At 42.9% G+C, this 22,791-nt stretch overlaps 2 pseudogenes across 2 annotated transcripts; one reads left to right on the top strand and one right to left on the bottom strand.

Moving 5' to 3' along the window:
- The first annotated feature begins 1,341 nt into the window (after window positions 1-1,341).
- On the top strand, window positions 1,342-2,582 carry LOC308302380 (protein disulfide-isomerase-like; annotated as a pseudogene). The gene has a single exon. The product of its transcript is annotated as a protein disulfide-isomerase-like (transcript).
- Window positions 2,583-8,476: 5,894 nt separating this feature from the next.
- On the bottom strand, window positions 8,477-10,611 carry LOC308302379 (protein disulfide-isomerase-like; annotated as a pseudogene). The gene is made up of 2 exons: window positions 10,277-10,611; window positions 8,477-9,597 (listed from the first exon to the last, which is right to left on the bottom strand). The product of its transcript is annotated as a protein disulfide-isomerase-like (transcript).
- Window positions 10,612-22,791: the final 12,180 nt, after the last annotated feature.

Below are 22,791 nucleotides of genomic sequence, written 5' to 3'. Positions count from 1 at the left end.
AATGTAAAAAGTTATTGAAAAAACACGGTCTGCTCACGTATTAGGAGGGTATCATGAGTCACCAGAAAAAATAATGTGTGTTTTTAATGAATCTATCATGGTTAAAATGGAGTTTGAAGTTACAATGGGTGTGTATGTGGAGAGGGCCTGGGCGTGTTGGAAGTGGTAACATTTACATCAAATATCTAAATACTGAATGAAGCAAATTAAAAACTGTTCAGGGTGTTCATACAAGCCTGATTAGACGAAAAAAAAGTTTTGAAAGTGTTATATCCCTCTTGGAATTGTAGGAGTTGGCATTACATTTAGTTTGACTTTGATCTGTTCCGTTGTGAGGCATTGAGAGCATGTTGATCTGCTATTTTCACAATTTAATATTTGACAATTTTGCCAAAGTTTAACCAGAGGTACTAAAAATATCTTAAAAGCCACTTTAGAAATGTGCATGATATCCTGTATACACTTATACTGTATGTTATTTAATTAAGCTAAACATCTGGGGACCCCCCAAAATAATTTGGGGGCTCCCTGGGGGTCTCGACCCACAGGTTGAGAACCACTGATTTATTTCACTGGGGAGTGGTAGTAGTTTGAGGATTCAAGTTTCAAAAACCTTTTGGCACCAGCGATGCAACTGGTGACATATTTTTAACAATGGATTTTTCAAAACTTCTCCAAGGTATTTCACTCCATTTCCAGGCCTATTATAGCAGTCATACGGTGCAACCATGAGGCTCTTACACCAGTGTGCTGTCACTGCACAGATTTGAGTGAACGACAGATCTACAAGCATGCTTAATCGTTATGTGAAAATTATGACGTCTATCACATCTGACATCATACATACGATCCTTTTTATGCCCATAGATCCCTGTCTGTACCAGCCACAGAAATATGGGCCGTCTTCCTCCATATATGGGCATTCCCATATGAAGTTCCGTTAGATAGGGGCTTAATATTGATGACATCAGGGATCTCCATATATGGGCATAAAGAGGATTCTGTTTGAGTGGTTCACCATGACATCACAGCATACAATCCCTTTTATGCCCATATATGGAGATCCCTATCTGAACCAGCCACACAGATATGGGTCATGTCTTGGCCATCTGGCCAGTGATGTATATCGATGACATCAGGGATCCCCATAATATATGTGCATAAAAGGGATTCTGGGAAAACCCATATATGGATGTGTCACGGTGATGTCACCTGTGATATCACCTGTGATGTCACAACTGTGATGCCTTGGAGAGTTTGTGGGTATAAATAGACGTGCTCTAGACTTGACTCAGTGAACCCAAGTTCAGTGTTTTTTAGCAGTTAACGGTTGAAGCAAAGATGCTTGTTTCCAAGATCTTTACCAAAAGCTTAGCTATGAAGTTAGCCCTACTCTGTGCACTACTGGAGCTCCGCTGTAAGATCCGCTCCGATGTCCCGATGATTCCGACCATCGTGTTCTTCAAGGGAGGAGACAAGGAGTCACGCAGCGAGTACCTTGAGTACTGTGGTGGTAGGCAGGCTTATGACATTGTGAAGTGGCTTAAGAAACGCACAAGCCCTGTTGACATCCTGGCCGACGTCGCGCAGGCAGAGTTTATGGTCGCAAATGAGGTGGCGGTCATTGGCTTCTTCAAGGATGCCGAATCTGAGGACGCTAAGGTCTTCGTTAAAGCAGCAGAAGGCGTAGATGACATCCCATTTGGGATTACCTCTGATGACGAAGTGTACTCAAAGTTTGAGGTGTCCAAGGACGGTGTTGTCCTCTTCAAGAAGTTTGATGAAGGTCATAACACCTTTGACGGAGAGCTTACCGAAGCCAACCTCCTAGACTTCATTAAGGCCAACCAGCGTCCTCTGGTCACTGAGTTCTCAAGGCAGACTGTCCCTAGGATCTTCCATGGAGGAGTCAAGTCCCACGCCTTCATGTTCATGTCAAAGGCTGCTACTGACTTTCAGGACAAAATGGACCAATTCAAGAAGGCAGCAGAAGGCTTAAAGGGCAAGATGCTGTTTGTCTTCATGGACACTGACGTGAATGACAAAATGATGAAGACCTTTGGCCTGAAGAAGGAAGAATGCCCCACCATCCTTGTCTTCGCGCTGGAAGAGGAGAAGATAGCATACAAGATGCCCGAAATAGTGGCCATCACCACTGAAAACATTATCAAATTCTGCACACTACTCACCGAGGGAACACTCAAGGACCACCTCAAGAGCGAGGACATCCCCAAAGACTGGGACAAAAACCCTGTCAAGGTCCTGGTGGGCATGTTTTTGTGGATTTCTATGTACCCTGGTGTGGACACTGCACACAACTGGAACCCGTCTGGAACAAACTGGGAGAGCAGTACAAGGACAGTGAGGATATCATAGTGGCCAAGATCAACATGACAGCCAATGAACTGCAGTCGATTGAGGTTCACTGCTTCCCCATGCTTAAATTCTTCCCTGCGGGAGATGACCGGAAGGTCATCGACTACTACGGAGAAAGAACCCTTGAGGGCTTCACCAGATTCTTGGAGAGTGGTGGCGAGGAGGGTGACGTACTGGCTGAAGAGAACGAACATGACGACTTATAAGGAGGGCGGGAAAACAAAGGTCAAGGCGTGCCCACCCTCAGGCACCTTTAACCTGGTCACCGACACCTCCTTCATGTCTCTGTGGACCTCCACCAGTACTTTAGCAACCTTCCGCAGAAGGTATACAGTATGTGGACCATAATAGATCAAAAGAAGTAGTAAAGTAGTAAAGTAGCTGCCCACTACCGTTGAAATTGTGGGTTCTAATCCTCCGTGGTGCAAAATTACATCATGTTGGGTCTAAAAAAAGACAGGGTCTAATAATGTCATGGCTACATGTTTATCTTGGACAAGCATATTATGTCAATCAATCATTGATTTGTATCTATAACTCAATTTTGGTCCACTACCATTGATTTAACTAACTAACTGTTAAATACTGTACATAAAAAAAGAAGAAAAAAAAAAGCTTACATAGAATATATAAATGTGTGGGACAAAAAGAATGCACGGTCCAATAAAGGCATTGGTCGCATAAGTATCTCTGACTTAATTTTGATGATGATCTGTCATCAGTCTAGAGTATCAAATTTGGATTCACATCCTGAAAAAGTTGAGAACCACTGGTTTAATGGATAAAATTATAGTTACACCATTACACCAACAATGGGATTTTCATGAAGTAAAAGCGTGCAATTAAAATGTATCGTTTGTAAACTTTGGCAAAAGTTTCATCCATAATTAAAAATGTACCTTTTAACAAATTATGAATGTAGGCCTACTTTAGCTGCAATTTCAGTCATTTAATTATCTTACAATAAATGCGAAAGTCTCTGAATTAAATTATTTGATATACTACATTTAATAACTACCCTTTGTTTAGCGATCCCACCCACCCTCCAAATATGGATGACTGACTTCTGACATCATAGATGTCTTAAGTCATAGACCACGAGATTGACACAGTATGTGCATACAGTATATGGACATTCCAAAATATGGGCTTAATATTGATGACATCAGGGATCTCCATATATGGGCATAAAAGGGACAAGGACTGACCCAGACTTCTCCATATATGGCTACCGGTATTAACTATTCTACTTATTATAAAATGACAAATTAAACATTGTCCAAATTGTCAAATATTAGAGGCAGAAATTGTGACAATAGCAGATCTACATGCTCACAACGCTTCGCGTTGCGAGGTGGGGTCCCCAGTTAAAATATGATTATTTTGGGGGTCACGGCCTGAAAAGGTTGAGAACCACTGGTCTAGATAGTACTATAATGTGCTGCACCTAGGCAACCACACTAATAAAACATCCTTAATTAGGCAGTAAAATAGTTAATACCGGTAGCCATATATGGAGATGTCTGGGTCAGTCCTTGTCCCTTTTATGCCCATATATGGAGATCCCTGATGTCATCAATATTAAGCCCATATTTTGGAATGTCCATATACTGTATGCACATACTGTGTCAATCTCGTGGTCTATGACTTAAGACATCTATGATGTCAGAAGTCAGTCATCCATATTTGGAGGGTGGGTCCAGGGAGAAGATCCGCCTAAAATGGGTGCCCAAATTGGAACAGTTGTGGACACAAAGCTACAATGATTATGGCTACACTTGGCTCACCACATGTCAGCTAACCCCTGAACATTCATGAATGCAGTGTAAAACATCACATTTCTCTCACCAAATTGTCCTGCTGTGACCACTTACCCAGGAAAATTTGACTGAAAAAGACCTCCACCTATTCTGAGTAGTGAATGAGCCTCAAGACTCATATACTGTATAGTCAATTGAGAAAATGTCCACCAAGGTGTCATCAATTGATAGACAAAATGTATGAATATATTCCAAACTGTAAACTCTACAGATGTTTTAGTGAGAGTAGTGCTGTAATATTAGTAATGTTAAAGTATAGTGTGAGAAATGATAAAAAACGAGTAACAATAAGGTAATAATAATGTAATCTTACAATAAATGCGAGAAGTCTCTGTGAGCGTGCGTGCATGTAATCCACGTACTTCGAGAGCCGTTCGTCCCACTGGCTTCAGATTCGGCAATCGCGTTGTGACGTCACTTCTGCAGACTCATTCTGACATCAATCCTGTGCAAATAGTATGCGGAGCTGATGTCTGATATCTCCATACATGGGCATAAATGGACAGTAGGAGCGAGATCATTTAGCGACCTACAACCGGGTCGCGACGTGGTCGGTAATTTTCAGCGACCGGGTCGCTAAATCGAGCGACCGGGTCGCTAAATCGAGCGACCGGGTCGCTAAATCACCGACCGCGCCGCTAAATCGACCGACCCGGTCGCTAAATCTACCGACCTGCCTGCAGTTTTAGGTCGGTAGATTTAGCGACCCGGTTGGTACATCTAGTGACCCGGTCGGAAGATTTTGCGCCCCAGTCGGTCGATTTAGCGACCCGGTCGGTGATTTAGCGACGCGGTCGGTGATTTAGCGACCCGGTCGGGAGGTTGCGTGGCAGGTTAGCCTAACTGAGGTAAGGTTACTGAGGTTAGGTTTAGGGTTAGGGTTAGGGTTAGTAGCCCGGTGGTCGGTGGAAGCGACCACCGGTCGGTGGATTTACCTACCCGGTCGCTGGATTAGCATCCCGGTCGGTGGAAATAGCGTCCCGGTCGGTGGAATTAGCGACCCGGTCGGTGGTTTTAGCGTCCCAGTCGGTGGTTTTAGTGTCCCGGTCGGTCGATTTAGCGACTCGGACGGTGTTTTAGCGTCCCGGTCGGTGGTTTTAGCGTCCCGGTCGGTGGTTCTAGCGTCCCGGTCGGTGGTTTTACCGTCCCAGTCGGTCGATTTAGCGACCCCGACGCTGAAAACTACCGACCACGTCGCGACCCGGTTGTAGGTCGCTAAATGATCTCGCCCTCTCTCTAAATGGACACAGGCAAACAGATGGTCAAAACGGTATTATGGGTTTTGCATTAAAGGGTGGGGCATTCATTCCCTATTTACATCGTTCCTGAGTAGGCCGGTGCCCGACTAGACGCTCGGCCGCCCAACAGACAGATACAGAGATCTCCATATATGGATATAAAATGGATGCAGACAGATGGATACAGATATCTCCATATCAGGCCCTATGACAACATGGGGTTGCATTAAAGGGCGGTGCATTCATTCCCTATTTACATCGTTCACGAATAGGCTGGCCCCTGAGCTTCTAGTATAAGTAATGTATGGATGAAAAATACAATGTCAATAAATCCTATTAGATTTATTGACAGCTGTTCAGAGGTCGACTCCTATTGCCCTGGGGCTCAAGAGGCTAAATAGCAAGAAGGGCGTGGGCAGGCACATGCACACTGCACAGGCTCATTGGCAGAGGGCCATCATGAGAGGGGGGGGGGGGGTTGCTGTCATAATTAAGCCCATTAAGAAAACTAGAAGCTCGCCCGCCCAAAGGGCGACCTGGCCAACTCGGGAACAATGTAAATAGGGAATGAATGCCCCGCCCTTTAATGCAAACCCCATTAAACCTGTTGTCATAGGATCCGTTTTGATGATCTGTTTGCCTGTGTCCATTAATGCCCATATATGGAGATATCTGTCTTTCTGCGCCCATGTTATGCCCATATATGGAGATCTCTGTATCTGTTTGTCTGTGTCCCTTTTATGCCCATATATGGAGATATCTGCCCTTCGGGCGGCCAAGCGTATAGCCAGGTGCCAGCCTACTCGGGAACGATGTAAATAGAGCATCGCAGCGGAAGTGGTTTACTGGTGCCACTTAAAAATCGTCATTCATTTTCCCCATAGACTTTTACAAAAATATTTATAACAATTATGTTAAGCCTAGAACCAAGCCATCCAGGATGGCAGTGAATCATGACCATACAAAATTTGTTTCTATGAAAAGAACATTTTGAAAATCGCTAAACAAAGGGTAGTTATTAAATGTAGTATATCAAATAATTTAATGCAGAGACTTTCGCATTTATTGTAAGATAATTTAAATGACTGAAATTGCAGCTAAAGTAGGCCTACATTCATAATTTGTTAAAAGGTACATTTTTGGAGCTGTGTGAAGCACAGGCTCCCTATACGTGGCCGTGTAGGTCTGTCTGTGTGTCTGTCTGTGTGTGTGTGTGTCTGTATGTAGCCTGAACTTCCTAAACTTCGGCACGCTACTAGTCCCACAGTTTTGCCACCACACACTCGCGCCATATGTCAAATCGACTGGCTTACTCGGGAATGGTGGGCTAGTAACTTGCTAAGAGAAAGGTTCAATAGTTTAATTGATATTAATTTATTAGTGAATTAATTTTTCCCATTGACTTATAATGGGAATCGCAAAAACTCACATTCAATTATTTGTCTCTCGCAAACCATAGGGGCTACAGTTTCAAGACTTGGAGAGGAGGTTCATAATGATTTCAAGGATTAAATAAAAAATAATTGTGTCATTTGGCCTCATGGTGGCGCTATAACAGCCCAGTTTACGTTTTGGCCTATAACTGTTGAACCGTAGGTCGGAAAATTAAAATTATTTTTACCCTGGATTCCCTGGGTCAAGACGCATCTCCCGATATAGGCCACGCCCATTTGCGCCAGGATAGATTTTCCGCCATTTTGAATTTTCTCCAAAACACACTTTTTGTTCCTTTTCCTACATATTTTCTTCAAATGTCTTAAAAACCGGTACACATGATCTATGAACCTATGCAATGAACATACTCAAGGGATATTGCGATAGTCCATTCCGTTCGTTCGTAACGGGCTTCCAAAGTTAGCGGGAGGGGCCCGTTTTGCAAACAATAGCCATAAATCACAAACAAAAGGTCCAGTCAACACTGAATTTCAACCACAGGTCGGGGGTGGCATACTCAACGAATCCCCAAAAGCATTTCCACTCTGCCTCATGGTGGCGCTATAACGGCCTACTTGTCTCGTAACTCTTGAACCGTAGGTCGAAAAATTAAAATTATTTTTTCCCTGGATTCCTTGGGTCAAGACGCATCTCCCCATATAGGCCACGCCCATTTGCGTCAGGATAGATTTTCCGCCATCTTGAATTTTCTCCAAAACACACTTTTTGCTCCTTTTCCTACATATTTTCGTCAAATGTCACAAAAATCGGTACACATGATCCTGGGTGACCAGAGAGGTGCCGTTGAGTCTAGCCTGCCCTGAGCATCAACTGCAATACACACACACACACACACACACACACACACACACACACACACACACACACACACACACACACAGCTCCACTTCACACGGGTGTGATTTTTAATTATGGATGAAACTTTTGCCAAAGTTTACAAACGATACATTTTAATTGCACGCTTTTACTTCATGAAAAATCCCATTGTTGGTTTAATGGTGTAACTATAATTTCATCCATTAAACCAGTGGTTCTCAACTTTTTCAGGATGTGAATCCAAATTTGGTACTCTAGACTGATGACTGATCATCATCAAAATTAAGTCAGAGATACTTATGCGACCAATGCCTTTATTGGACCCTGCCTTCTTTTTGTCCCACACATTTATATATTCTATGTAAGCTTTTTTCTTTTCTTTTTTTTATGTACAGTATTTAACAGTTAGTTAAATCAATGGTAGTGGACCAAAATTGAGTTATAGATACAAATCAATGATTGATTGACATAATATGCTTGTCCAAGATTAATGACATTATTAGACCCTGCCTTTTTTAGACCCAACATGAATTTGTAATTTTGCACCACGGAGGATGTGAACCCAGAACCTCCACGGTAGTGGGCAGCTACTTTACCACTTTCCCAACCAAGGGTCTTCTTTTGATCTATTATGGTCCACATACTGTATATCTTCTGCGGAAGGTTGCTAAAGTACTGGTGGAGGTCCACAGAGACATGAAGGAGGTGTCGGTGACCAGGTTAAGAGTGCCTGAGGGTGGGCACGCCTTGACCTTTGTTTTCCCGCCCTCCTTATAAGTCGTCATGTTCGTTCTCTTCAGCCAGTACGCCACCCTCCTCGCCACCACTCTCCAAGAATCTGGTGAAGCCCTCAAGGGTTCTTTCTCCGTAGTAGTCGATGACCTTGCGGTCATCTCCCGCAGGGAAGAATTTAAGCATGGGGAAGCAGTGAACCTCAATCGACTGCAGTTCATTGGCTGTCATGTCGATCTTGGCCACTATGATATCCTCACTGTCCTTGTACTGCTCTCCCAGTTTGTTCCAGACAGGTTCCAGTTGTGTGCAGTGTCCACACCAGGGTACATAGAAATCCACAAAGACATTCTTGGTGGGGTCGAAGATGACTTCTTCGAAGTTCTTGCCCACCAGGACCTTGACAGGGTTTTTGTCCCAGTCTTTGGGGATGTCCTCGCTCTGGTGCTTGAGTTTTCCCTCGGTGAGTAGTGTGCAGAATTTGATAATGTTTTCAGTGGTGATGGCCACTATTTCGGGCATCTTGTATGCTATCTTCTCCTCTTCCAGTGCGAAGACAAGGATGGTGGGGCATTCCTCCTTCTTCAGGCCAAAGGTCTTCATCATTTTGTCATTCACGTCAGTGTCCATGAAGACAAACAGCATCTTGCCCTTGAAGCCTTCTGCTGCCTTCTTGAATTGGTCCATTTTGTCCTGAAAGTCAGTAGCAGCCTTTGACATGAACATGAAGGCGTGGGACTTGACTCCTCCATGGAAGATCCTAGGGACAGTCTGCCTTGAGAACTCAGTGACCAGAGGACGCTGGTTGGCCTTAATGAAGTCTAGGAGGTTGGCTTCGGTAAGCTCTCCGTCAAAGGTGACCTTCATCAAACTTCTTGAAGAGGACAACACCGTCCTTGGACACCTCAAACTTTGAGTACACTTCGTCATCAGAGGTAATCCCAAATGGGATGTCATCTACGCCTTCTGCTGCTTTAACGAAGACCTTAGCGTCCTCAGATTCGGCATCCTTGAAGAAGCCAATGACCGCCACCTCATTTGCGACCATAAACTCTGCCTGCGCGACGTCGGCCAGGATGTCAACAGGGCTTGTGCGTTTCTTAAGCCACTTCACAATGTCATAATAGTAGGGTCTCAACCTAAGGTTCTGTGACCATCCTCTGGGAAGGATGGTTTGATGATTGATTTGACCTCTATGGACCCTTTATAAAAGATTTAGCCCCCAGGTCCCTCGCAGAAATGCCAGCAAAATGTTTGACAGCTAGGGTAATTTTCAGTCTCATTCACTTACTATACACTACACTATAAAGGCAAAAATGACTCCCAAAAAATCTGCTTTAAGTGGGATATGAGGGGTCAAAATAGGGGTGTTTAATTATTCTGAATCCATTGGAAGCATTTGTTTTGCATGAAAAACATTCCTTGGGCCCCAAAAACCCAAGGAATGGACCCCAAAAGACTGTGAAAATTGATGACTCATCACTAAACCATAGATTTGTTGGCCGTTCTTAGTCCAAGGAATGTTTTTCATGCAAAACAAATGCTTCCAATGGATTCAGAATAATTAAACACCCCTATTTTTACCCCTCACATCCCACTTAAAGCAGATTTTTTAGGAGTCATTTTTGCCTTTATAGTGTAGTGTATTGTAAGTGAATGAGACTGAAAATTACCTTAGCTGTCAAACATTTTGCTGGCATTTCTGCGAGGGACCTGGGGGCTAAATCTTTTATAAAGGGTCCATAGAGGTCAAATCAATCATCAAAACATCCTTCCCAGAGGATGGTCACAGAACCTCAGGTTGAGACCCTACTATAAGCCTGCCTACCACCACGGTACTCAAGGTACTCGCTGCGTGACTCCTTGTCTCCTCCCTTGAAGAACACGATGGTCGTAATCATCGGGACATCGGAGCGGATCTTACAGCGGAGCTCCTTCTCCACTGTGACGTCTACCTTACCCAGGCGGATATCTGAGCCCACTGCCTTCAGCATGCCAGCTGCCTTGGCATACTCAGGGGCCAGCTCATTGCAGGGGGCGCACCACGGGGCATAGAACGCCACCAGCAGGTTGGGATGGGCTTTCAGCGCCTCGTCGAAGTTACTCTTCTTCAGCACCAGGACGCCCTCTTCCTCTGGGATCGGATTCGGGGATGACCAACTGCTGGCCACCATCAGTGTGCTGGACACCAGTAGTGCACAGAGTAGGGCTAACTTCGCTACCAAAGCAAAGCTTTTGGTAAAGATCTTGGAAACAAGCATCTTTGCTTCAACCGTTAACTGCTAAAAAACACTGAACTTGGGTTCACTGAGTCAAGTCTAGAGCACGTCTATTTATACCCACAAACTCTCCAAGGCATCACAGCCTTGTGACATCACAGGTGATATCACAGGTGACATCACTGTGACACATCCATATATGGGTTTTCCCAGAATCCCTTTTATGCACATATATTATGGGGATCCCTGATGTCATCGATATACATCACTGGCCAGATGGCCAAGACATGACCCATATCTGTGTGGCTGGTTCAGATAGGGATCTCCATATATGGGCATAAAAGGGATTGTATGCTGTGATGTCATGGGAACCACTCAAACAGAATCCTCTTTATGCCCATATATGGAGATCCCTGATGTCATCAATATTAAGCCCCTATCTAACGGAACTTCATATGGGAATGCCCATATATGGAGGAAGACTGCCTATATTTCTGTGGCTGGTACAGACAGGGATCTATGGGCATAAAAAGGATCGTATGTATGATGTCAGATGTGATAGACGTCATAATTTTCACATAACGATTAAGCATGTTTGTAGATCTGTCGTTCACTCAAATCTGTGCATTGACAGCACACTGGTGTAAGAGCCTCATGGTTGCACTGTATGACTGCTATAATAGGCCTGGAAATGGAGTGAAATACCTTGGAGAAGTTTTGAAAAATCCATTGTTAAAAATATGTCACCAGTTGCATCGCTGTCGCCAAAAGGTTTTTGAAACTTGAATCCTCAAACTACTACCACTCCCCAGTGAAATAAATCAGTGGTTCTCAACCTGTGGGTCGAGACCCCCAGGGAGCCCCCAAATTATTTTGCGGGGTCCCCAGATGTTTAGCTTAATTAAATAACATACAGTATAAGTGTATACAGGATATCATGCACATTTCTAAAGTGGCTTTTAAGATATTTTTAGTACCTCTGGTTAAACTTTGGCAAAATTGACAAATATTAAATTGTGAAAATAGCAGATCAACATGCTCTCAATGCCTCACAATGGAACAGATCAAAGTCAAACTAAATGTAATGCCAACTCCTATAATTCCACGAGCTTAAGAAATTGGAATTGTAAGAGTTGGCATTACATTTCTTTTATCAGGGTGGGGGTGGGGGGGGGGGGGGGTCCCCAGTTGAAATCTGAAAAGGTTGAGAACTACTGAACTAAATAAAGATAAAGATGGACTGGAATCACACAATCAAGGTTTTTCAGGTTTTTCACTCAACTTCCCCTCTTTATTCCCCTCTTTCATGTCTTTGCCAGTGTTCCCTCGTTCTTGAAACCTGGGTAATGCAGATGGCTGTTCTCTTTGAACGATATTCTCTAAGAATTCTCTCTCTGTTCCTCTCTTATTCTTCAATCTTTTGGCAGTTCTTTTTGGCTTATCAACACAGTTTTTCACTCAATTTTTTCACTGTGTTTTTCAAGAGTTTCCCAATTGGATGACGTCACCGGATGCTGCTTCCTGATTGGCTATGATTTTACACAGAATGGTCTAGATCAGCGGTTCTCAACCTGTGGGTCGAGATCCCCAGGGGGGTCCCCAAATTATTTTAGGAGGTCCCCAGATGAGTAGCTCAATATGCAATGTTGTTTTCTTACTCAACAGTAAACAAACCAACATAAAGTTTAAGTGTATAGACTATAGAGGGTATCTGCACATTTCTAAAGTTACAATTTAAGGACTTTTTAATACCTCTAAAATGACAAATTAAACATTGTCCAAATTGTCAAAAAAAAGGCAGAAATTGTGACAATAGCAGATCTACATGCTCACAACGCTTCGCGTTGCGAGGCGGGGTCCCCAGTTAAAATATGATTATTTTGGGGGTCGCGGCCTGAAAAGGTTGAGAACCACTGGTCTAGATAGTACTATAATGTGCTGCACCTAGGCAACCACACTAATAAAACATCCTTAATTAGGCAGTAAAATAGTTAATACCGGTAGCCATATATGGAGATGTCTGGGTCAGTCCTTGTCCCTTTTATGCCCATATATGGAGATCCCTGATGTCATCAATATTAAGCCCATATTTTGGAATGTCCATATACTGTATGCACATACTGTGTCAATCTCGTGGTCTATGACTTAAGACATCTATGATGTCAGAAGTCAGTCATCCATATTTGGAGGGTGGGTCCAGGGAGAAGATCCGCCTAAAATGTGTGCCCAAATTGGAACAGTTGTGGACACAAAGCTACAATGAGTATGGCTACACTTGGCTCACCAAATGTCAGCTAACCCCTGAACATTCATGAATGCAGTGTAAAACATCACATTTCTCTCACCAAATTGTCCTGCTGTGACCACTTACCCTGGAAAAGATGACTGAAAAAGACCTCCACCTATTCTGAGTAGTGAATGAGCCTCAAGACTCATATATAGTCAATTGAGAAAATGTCCACCAATGTGTCATCAATTGATAGGCAAAAATGTATGAATATATTCCAAACTGTAAACTCTACAGATGTTTTAGTGAGAGTAGTGCTGTAATATTAGTAAGTATAGTGTGAGAAATGATAAAAAACGAGTAACAATAAGGTAATAATAATGTAATCTTACAATAAATGCGAGAAGTCTCTGTGAGCGTGCTTGCATGTAATCCACGTACTTCGAGAACCGTTCGTTCCCACCGGCTTCAGATTCGGCAAGCGCGTTGTGACATCACTTCTGCAGACTCATTCTGACATCAATCCTGTGCAAATAGTATGCGGAGCTGATATCTCCATACATGGGCATAAATGGACACAGGCAAACAGATGGTCAAAACGGTATTATGGGTTTTGCATTAAAGGGTAGGGCATTCATTCCCTATTTACATCGTTCCTGAGTAGGCCGGTGCCCGACTAGACGCTCGGCCGCCCAACAGACAGATACAGAGATCTCCATATATGGATATAAAATGGATGCAGACAGATGGATACAGATATCTCCATATATGGGCATAAATGGACACAGGCAAACAGATGGTCAAAACAGGCCCTATGACAACAGGTATAATGGGGTTGCATTCATTCCCTATTTACATCGTTCCCGAATGGCCGGCCCTGAGCCTCTAGTATGAGTAATGTATGGATGAAAAATACAATGTCAATAAATCTTATTAGATTTATTGACAGCTGTTCAGAGGTCAACACCTATTGCCCTCAAGAGGCTAAATAGCAAGAAGGGCGTGGGCAGGCACATGCACACTGCACAGGCTCATTGGCAGAAGGCCATCATGAGAGGGGGGGGGGGGGGGGTGCTGTCATAATTAAGCCCATTACGAAAACTAGAAGCTCGCCCGCCCGAAGGGCGACCTGGCCAACTCGGGAACAATGTAAATAGGGAATGAATGCCCCGCCCTTTAATGCAAACCCCATTATACCTGTTTTGATCATCTGTTTGCCTGTGTCCATTTATGCCCATATATGGAGATATCTGTCTGTCTGCGTCCATGTTATGCCCATATATGGAGATCTCTGTATCTGTCTGTCTGTGTCCCTTTTATGCCCATATATGGAGATATCTGCCCTTCGGGCGGCCAAGCGTATAGCCAGGTGCCGGCCTACTCGGGAACGATGTAAATAGGGAATGAATGCCCCACCCTTTAATGCAAACCCCATTATACCTGTTGTCATAGGACCCGTTTTGACCATCTGTTTGCCTGTGTCCATTTATGGCCATATATGGAGATATCAAGCCCATATGTGGAGATATATGTCTGTCTGCGTCCATTTTATGCCCATATATGGAGATCTCTGTATCTGTCTGTCTGTGTCCCTTTTATGCCCATATATGGAGATCTCTGCCCTTCGGGCGGCCAATCGTCTAGTCGGGCACCGGCCTACTCGGGAACGATGTAAATAGAGCATCGCAGCGGAAGTGGTTTAATGGTGCCAAATTGTCATTCATTTTCCCCATAGACTTTTACAAAAATATTTATAACAATTATGTTAAGCCTAGAACCAAGCCATCCAGGATGGCAGTGAATCATGACCATACAACATTTGTTTCTATGAAAAGAACATTTTGAAAATCGCTAAACAAAGGGTAGTTATTAAATGTAGTATATCAAATAATTTACTGCAGAGACTTTCGCATTTATTGTAAGATAATTAAATGACTGAAATTGCAGCTAAAGTAGGCCTACATTCATAATTTGTTAAAAGGTACATTTTTAATTATGGATGAAACTTTTGCCAAAGTTTACAAACGATACATTTTAATTGCACGCTTTTACTTCATGAAAAATCCCATTGTTGGTTTAATGGTGTAACTATAATTTCATCCATTAAACCAGTGGTTCTCAACTTTTTCAGGATGTGAATCCAAATTTGGTACTCTAGACTGATGACTGATCATCATCAAAATTAAGTCAGAGATACTTATGCGACCAATGCCTTTATTGGACCCTGCCTTCTTTTTGTCCCACACATATATATATTCTATGTAAGCTTTTTTCTTTTCTTTTTTTTTATGTACAGTATTTAACAGTTAGTTAGTTAAATCAATGGTAGTGGACCAACATTGAGTTATAGATACAAATCAATGATTGATTGACATAATATGCTTGTCCAAGATCAATGACATTATTAGACCCTGTCTTTTTTTAGACCCAACATGAATTTGTAATTTTGCACCACGGAGGATGTGAACCCACAACCTCCACGGTAGTGGGCAGCTACTTTACTACTTTGCCAACCACTTTGCCAACCAAGGGTCTTCTTTTGATCTATTATGGTCCACATACTGTATATCTTCTGCGGAAGGTTGCTAAAGTACTGGTGGAGGTCCAAAGAGACGTGAAGGAGGTGTCTGTGACCAGGTTAAGGGTGCCTGAGGGTGGGCACGCCTTGACCTTTGTTTTCCCGCCCTCCTTATAAGTCGTCATGTTCGTTCTCTTCAGCCAGTACGCCACCCTCCTCGCCACCACTCTCCAAGAATCTGGTGAAGCCCTCAAGGGTTCTTTCTCCGTAGTAGTCGATGACCTTCCGGTCATCTCCCGCAGGGAAGAATTTAAGCATGGGGAAGCAGTGAACCTTAATCGACTGCAGTTCATTGGCTGTCATGTCGATCTTGGCCACTATGATATCCTCACTGTCCTTGTACTGCTCTCCCAGTTTGTTCCAGACAGGTTCCAGTTGTGTGCAGTGTCCACACCAGGGTGCATAGAAATCCACAAAGACATTCTTGGTGGGGTCGAAGACGACTTCTTTGAAGTTCTTGCCCACCAGGACCTTGACAGGGTTTTTGTCCCAGTCTTTGGGGATGTCCTCGCTCTTGAGGTGCATCCTTGAAGAAGCCAATGACTGCCACCTCATTTGCGACCATATCTCTGCCTGCGCGACGTCGACCAGGGTGTCAACAGGGCTTTTGCGTTTCTTAAGCCACTTCACAATGTCATAAGCCTGCCTACCACCAAGGTACTCAAGGTACTCGCTGCGTGACTCCTTGTCTCCTCCCTTGAAGAACACGATGGTCGGGATCATCGGGACATCGGAGCGGATCTTACAGCGGAGCTCCTTCTCCACTGAGACGTCTACCTTACCCAGGCGGATATCTGAGCCCACTGTCTTCAGCATGCCAGCTGCCTTGGCATACTCAGGGGCCAGCTCCATGCAGGGGGCGCACCACGGGGCATAGAACGCCACCAGCAGGTTGGGATGGGCTTTCAGCGCCTCGTCGAAGTTACTCTTCTTCAGCACCAGGACGCCCTCTTCCTCTGGGATCGGATTCGGGGATGACCAAGTGCTGGCCACCAGCAGTGTGCTTGACACCAGTAGTGCACAGAGTAGGGCTAACTTCATAGTTACCAAAGCAAAGCTTTTGGTAAAGATCCTGGAAACAAGCATCTTTGCTTCAATCATTAACTGCTAAAAAACACTGAACTTGAGTTCACTGAGTCAAGTCTAGAGCACGTCTATTTATACCCACAAACTCTCCAAGGCATCACAGCCTTGTGACATCACAGGTGATATCACAGGTGACATCACCGTGACGGTGACACATCCATATATGGGTTTTCCCAGAATCCCTTTTATGCACATATATTATGGAGATCCCTGATGTCATCGATATACATCACTGGCCAGATGGCCAAGACATGATCCATATCTGTGTGGCTGGTTCAGATAGGGATCTCCATACTGTATGGGCATAAAAGGGATTGTATGTTGTGATGTCATGGGAACCACTCAAACAGAATCCTCTTTATGCCCATATATGGAGATCCCTGATGTCATCAATATTAAGCCCATATCTAATGGAACTTCATATGGGAATGCCCATATATGGAGGAAGACAGCCCATATTTCTGTGGCTGGTTCAGACAGGGATCTCCATGTATGGGCATAAAAAGGATCGTATGTATGATGTCAGATGTGATAGACGTCATAATTTTCACATAACGAATAACTGATTAAGCATGTTTGTAGATCTGCCGTTCACTAAAATCTGTGCAGTGACAGCACACTGGTGTAAGAGCCTCATAGTTGCACCGTATGACTGCTATAATAGGCCTGGAAATGGAGTGAAATACCTTGGAGAAGTTTTGAAAAATCCATTGTTAAAAATGTCACCAGTTGCATCGCTGTCGCCAAAAGGTTTTTGAAACTTGAATCCTCAAACTACTACCACTCCCCAGTGAAATAAATCAGTGGTTCTCAACCTGTGGGTCGAGACCCCCAGGGAGCCCCCAAATTATTTTGGGGTGTCCCCAGATGTTTAGCTTAATTAAATAACATACAGTATAAGTGTATACAGGATATCATGCACATTTCTAAAGTGGCTTTTAAGATATTTTTAGTACCTCTGGTTAAACTTTGGCAAAATTGACAAATATTAAATTGTGAAAATAGCAGATCAACATGCTCTCAATGCCTCACAATGGAACAGATCAAAGTCAAACTAAATGTAATGCCAACTCCTACAATTCCAAGAGCTTAAGAAATTGGAATTGTAAGAGTTGGCATTACATTTCTTTTATCAGGGGGGGGGGGGGGGGGGGTCCCCAGTTGAAATCTGAAAAGGTTGAGAACTACTGAACTAAATAAAGATACAAGATGGACTGGAATCACACAATCAAGGTTTTTCAGGTTTTTCACTCAACTTCCCCTCTTTATTCCCCTCTTTCATGTCTTTGCCAGTGTTCCCTCGTTCTTGAAACCTGGGTAATGCAGATGGCTGTTCTCTTTGAACGATATTCTCTAAGAATTCACAAGTCTCTGTCTGTTCCTCTCTTATTCTTCAATCTTTTGGCAGTTCTTTTTGAAGCGGAGGAAACCGCTTCCAATGAATGGCTTTGTGTGTATCACGCCCATATATGGTCAATCCAGTCCAGAATGAACAGGCTTTTTCAAAAACAGAATGTCCGTTACCTTATGTCCATATATGGTCACTATAGGCCAGAATGAACAGGTTTTTCCTGTCCCGTACGTGTAAAATATCAGTCCAGAATGAATAGGCTTTTTCAAAAAGCAAAATGTGTGTCCCATGTCCAATGGTCATTTCAGTTCAGAATGAATAGGCTTTATATGTCCTGTACATCTAGTCCTGTGTATCACGCCCATATATGGTCAATCCAGTCCAGAATGAACAGGCTTTTTCAAAAACAGAATGTCCGTTACCTTATGTCCATATATGGTCACTATAGGCCAGAATGAACAGGTTTTTCCTGTCCCGTACGTGTAAAATATCAGTCCAGAATGAATAGGCTTTTTCAAAAAGCAAAATGTGTGTCCCATGTCCAATGGTCATTTCAGTTCAGAATGAATAGGCTTTATATGTCCTGTACATCTAGTCCTGTGTATCACGCCCATATATGGTCAATCCAGTCCAGAATGAACAGGCTTTTTCAAAAACAGAATGTCCGTTTAATTACCATATATGGTGATCACAGTCCAGAATGAACAGGGTTTTTCAAAAACACAATGTCCGTTACCTTATGTCCATATATGGTCACTATAGGCCAGAATGAACAGGTTTTTCCTGTCCCGTACGTGTAAAATATCAGTCCAGAATGAATAGGCTTTTTCAAAAAGCAAAATGTGTGTCCCATGTCCAATGGTCATTTCAGTTCAAAATGAATAGGCTTTATATGTCCTGTACATCTAGAATATGTGTGCGGTTTCCCTCCTGGTCAGACCCCTCCCATATATGGTCATTTCAGTCCAGAATGAACAGGCTTTTTCAAAAACAGAATGTCCGTTTAATTACCATATGACCTCAGTCTAGAATGAATAGGGTTCTTCAAAAACACAATGTATGTTACTTTATGTCCATATATGGTCACTCCAGGCCAGAATGAACAGGTCTTTCCTTATACCGGTTGGTATAATGGGTTTAAAAAAAATACATTAAAATAAGAAATTGAAAATAAATAAAATTAATATTAATTAAAATATTTAATAAAAAATGATGATTTATATGTCCTGTACATCTAGAATATGTGTGTGGTGTTCCTCCCGGTCAGATGAATGGATACCTTGAGGATTGGTCAAGAATAAGGGTTCTATCTGTCCACCGCTTCACTTCGAACCGAGGTTCGTCTTGTTGGCTTATCAACACAGTTTTTCACTCAATTTTTTCACTGTGTTTTTCAAGAGTTTCCCAATTGGATGACGTCACCGGATGCTGCTTCCTGATTGGCTATGATTTTACACAATGGTCTAGATCAGCGGTTCTCAACCTGTGGGTCGAGATCCCCAGGGGGGTCCCCAAATTATTTTAGGAGGTCCCCAGATGAGTAGCTCAATATGCAATGTTGTTTTCTTACTCAACAGTAAACAAACCAACATAGTGTATAGACTATAGAGGGTATCTGCACATTTCTAAAGTTACAATTTAAGGACTTTTTAATACCTCTAAAATGACAAATTAAACATTGTCCAAATTGTCAAATATTAGAGGCAGAAATTGTGACAATAGCAGATCTACATGCTCACAACGCTTCGCGTTGCGAGGCGGGGTCCCCAGTTAAAATATGATTATTTTGGGGGTCGCGGCCTGAAAAGGTTGAGAACCACTGGTCTAGATAGTACTATAATGTGCTGCACCTAGGCAACCACACTAATAAAACATCCTTAATTAGGCAGTAAAATAGTTAATACCGGTAGCCATATATGGAGATGTCTGGGTCAGTCCTTGTCCCTTTTATGCCCATATATGGAGATCCCTGATGTCATCAATATTAAGCCCATATTTTGGAATGTCCATATACTGTATGCACATACTGTACTGTGTCAATCTCGTAGTCTATGACTTAAGACATCTATGATGTCAGAAGTCAGTCATCCATATTTGGAGGGTGGGTCCAGGGAGAAGATCCGCCTACAATGGGTGCCCAAATTGGAACAGTTGTGGACACAAAGCTACAATGATTATGGCTACACTTGGCTCACCAAATGTCAGCTAACCCCTGAACATTCATGAATGCAGTCAGTAAAACATCACATTTCTCTCACCAAATTGTCCTGCTGTGACCACTTACCCTGGAAAAGATGACTGAAAAAGACCTCCACCTATTCTGAGTAGTGAATGAGCCTCAAGACTCATATATAGTCAATTGAGAAAATGTCCACCAATGTGTCATCAATTGATAGGCAAAAATGTATGAATATATTCCAAACTGTAAACTCTACAGATGTTTTAGTGAGAGTAGTGCTGTAATATTAGTAAAGTTAAAGTATAGTGTGAGAAATGATAAAAAACGAGTAACAATAAGGTAATAATAATGTAATCTTACAATAAATGCGAGAAGTCTCTGTGAGCGTGCGTGCATGTAATCCACATACTTCGAGAGCCGTTCGTCCCACCGGCTTCAGATTCGGCAAGCGCGTTGTGACATCACTTCTGCAGACTCATTCTGACATCAATCCTGTGCAAATAGTATGCAGAGCTGATGTCTGATATCTCCATACATGGGCATAAATGGACACAGGCAAACAGATGGTCAAAACGGTATTATGGGTTTTGCATTAAAGGGTGGGGCATTCATTCCCTATTTACATCGTTCCTGAGAAGGCCGGTGCCCGACTAGACGCTCGGCCGCCCAACAGACAGATACAGAGATCTCCATATTTGGATATAAAATGGATGCAGACAGATGGATACAGATATCTCCATATATGGGCATAAATGGACACAGGCAAACAGGCCCTATGACAACAGGTATAATGGGGTTGCATTAAAGGGCGGTGCATTCATTCCCTATTTACATCGTTCCCGAATAGGCCGGCCCCTGAGCTTCTAGTATGAGTAATGTATGGATGAAAAATACAATGTCAATAAACCCTATTAGATTTATTGACATTTATTGACAGCTGTTCAGAGGTCGACACCTATTGCCCTGGGGCTCAAGAGGCTAAATAGCAAGAAGGGCGTGGGCAGGCACATGCACACTGCACAGGCTCATTGGCAGAGGGCCATCATGAGAGGGGAGGGGGGGGGGTTGCTGTCATAATTAAGCCCATTAAGAAAACTAGAAGCTTGCCCGCCCAAAGGGCGACCTGGCCAACTCGGGAATAATGTAAATAGGGAATGAATGCCCCGCCCTTTAATGCAAACCCCATTATACCTGTTGTCATAGGATCCGTTTTGATGATCTGTTTGCCTGTGTCCATTTATGCCCATATATGGAGATATATATTGGTCGCTTATCTCCACAAATAGGCCAAAAGTTTGTTTTACCAATTATTACACTCTGTGAACATTTACGTCAACAAATCCCAAGTACAGGGCATCATCTGGGATACAATCCCTTTTATGCCCATATATGGAGATCCCTAACATAATCCCTTTCATGCCCATATATGGAGATCCCTAACAGCATCCCTTTTATGCCCATATGGAGATCACTAACAGCTAACAGAATCCCTTTTATGCCCATATATCGAGATCCCTAACAGAATCCCTTTTATGCCCATATATGGAGATCCATAACAGAATCCCTTTTATGCCCATATATGGAGATCCCTAACAGAATCCCTTTTATGCCCATATATGGAGATCCCTAACAAAATCCCTTGTATGCCCAGTTGGTTGCTAGGGTAAAAAAACATGGTTGCTATGGTAAACAGTTGGTTGCTAGGGTAAAACCATGGTTGCTAAGGTGGTTGCTAACGTACACTAACAGACCAGCAACAACAGACTGTTGCTACAGCAACGTACACAAAGGTTTGTGTACACATGTGGTGTGATGTCATACTGAAGATATATGACATCACACCGTACACAAACAAAGGTGTGACGTGTGACGTGTGACGGACGGACGGCCGGTGGAGGTTTTCATAGTAAACTGCTCCCTGACGGTCGCAATAATTTAATGCAGAGACTTTCGCATTTATTGTAAGATAATTTAAATGACTGAAATTGCAGCTAAAGTAGGCCTACATTCATAATTTGTTAAAAGGTACATTTTTAATTATGGATGAAACTTTTGCCAAAGTTTACAAACGATACATTTTAATTGCACGCTTTTACTTCATGAAAAATCCCATTGTTGGTTTAATGGTGTAAAATAATTTCATCCATTAAACCAGTGGTTCTCAACTTTTTCAGGATGTGAATCCAAATTTGGTACTCTAGACTGATGACTGATCATCATCAAAATTAAGTCAGAGATACTTATGCGACCAATGCCTTTATTGGACCCTGCCTTCTTTTTGTCCCACACATTTATATATTCTATGTAAGCTTTTTTCTTTTCTTTTTTTTATGTACAGTATTTAACAGTTAGTTAAATCAATGGTAGTGGACCAAAATTGAGTTATAGATACAAATCAATGATTGATTGACATAATATGCTTGTCCAAGATCAATGACATTATTAGACCCTGCCTTTTTTAGACCCAACATGAATTTGTAATTTTGCACCACGGAGGATGTGAACCCACAACCTCCACGGTAGTGGGCAGCTACTTTACCACTTTCCCAACCAAGGGTCTTCTTTTGAACTATTATGGTCCACATACTGTATACCTTCTGCGGAAGGTTGCTAAAGTACTGGTGGAGGTCCACAGAGACATGAAGGAGGTGTCGGTGACCAGGTTAAAGGTGCCTGAGGGTGGGCACGCCTTGACCTTTGTTTTCCCGCCCTCC

The sequence above is a fragment of the Nannobrachium achirus genome, assembly GCF_963921795.1.
Source record: "Nannobrachium achirus genome assembly, chromosome: 17".
Taxonomy (NCBI): Eukaryota; Metazoa; Chordata; class Actinopteri; order Myctophiformes; family Myctophidae; genus Nannobrachium; species Nannobrachium achirus.
Note: the sequence above shows the minus strand (reverse complement) of the source record. Positions and strands in the feature narration are given on the sequence as shown.